This window comes from Corvus brachyrhynchos, unplaced genomic scaffold (genome assembly GCF_000691975.1).
Source record: "Corvus brachyrhynchos isolate BGI_N302 unplaced genomic scaffold, ASM69197v1 scaffold1005, whole genome shotgun sequence".
Taxonomy (NCBI): Eukaryota; Metazoa; Chordata; class Aves; order Passeriformes; family Corvidae; genus Corvus; species Corvus brachyrhynchos.
The window spans coordinates 170,974-172,483 of NW_008238124.1; positions in this window are offsets into that span (position 1 = coordinate 170,974).

Here is a 1,510-nt window from a genome sequence, read left to right on the forward strand (position 1 = left end):
CGGGTCTGATCTGGTGCCCCACTAAGCCTCCATTCTTTCCCAGCCGGTGCATCTTGTATTCAGGCTGCCTGCTCCTAAGCAGAGCGTCTTTAATCCTTCCCTTGTCTCCTCCATTCCCTTTCAGGCCTTTGGCCAATGGGAAGGGGATGAGCAGCTCTCTGCAGGAAGGAAATTAAAAGCGAGGAGGAGGGTAGGGAGGAGGAGAGCGCGGGGAGGGGGACTTGGAAGGGGAGACAATCCTGGAGTGGAGATGCCAGTCATCGGGGTCTCAATAGCCCCATTCACCCTGCCCAGCCACACAGAAAATCAGGGTCACCAGGATCCATGCCCTGCCTGGAGACAACTGTTGCTTTATTCTTTTTAATTGCTGGAAAACGCAGAAAAGTTCACTTGTGTGTGTGGCTGGCCCCGGTGGGGGCTGCGCCCCGGCGCGGCGGAGCAGCATCTGCACGGCCGGGCAGCCGAGCGGCGGCTCGGGCACCGGGCGAGCGCCGGGACGGGGACAGGGCGGCATCGCCCCCCCGGCATGCATGGGAAGGGCTCCCGGGGTTTTGGGGTGGAGGGACCAGGCAGGGAAGAGCCGTGCAGACAGACATGTGTGGGCAGATATGTCCCCACATCTCCGGGCACGGAGATGCCTGGTTGATGTTTCTGGCTGGAGACGCAGAGACCAGGCGGCTCGGAGCACGCAGGGGACATCCAGTGGCACACCGACACCGAACCCGAGGGTGCTGACACAGCTCCCAGGTGGACATAGGGCTGTGCCATCTCCACTTTGAGATGCTGCTCCAAGTGCCACCCCAGTCAGGTGGAGGTTCCGCCTCTGCACCCGCACAGCCATCCCCAGGGATGTCCCAGAGAACAGCTCTGGGGAACCAGCTACCCCAGCTGCCCTCTCACTCTGCCATCCATCCCTCTTGCTGTCCCATGTGCCCAGATGTGGCTGAGCACCAGTCTTGACACACAGGCCATCACGGGTTGTTGCCACCCATCAGCAGCCCAGCAGTGCCACACTGGCAGCTTGGCAGCTGCCCTCCAGCTCTGATGGGTGATGAGTGCCAAGGGACAAACTGGGAGAGGACACGAGTGCCAGGGCCAAAGATGGAGCCAGTCCCATCCTGCCTCCATCAGGGACATCTCTGTGCACCCTTCCCCAGGCCTCCTGTGAGCCGGGGAGGATTTGGGCCTCTTGCAGCCTTCAGATTTGGGTTGCACTTCCTTCCCCAGTCCAGCCTTGTCTCCCTTTGCTCTGCCCTTTGCTGAACACTCAACTTTCCTGTGTGAGGAGCATCAGAGATGTGCTCCCAAGCACTCCATGACCCACGGGACACAAGGCAGTGTCTTCTGAGGTTTCCCTGGTAACTATGTCCTCTTGCAAGTCATAGAATTCCCGACTGGTTTGGGTTGGAAGGGACCTTAAAGTTCATCTTTTTTCTACCCCCTGCCATGGGCAGGGACACTTTTCATTATCCCAGGTTGCTCCAAGCTCCATCCAGCCTGGCCTTGGACA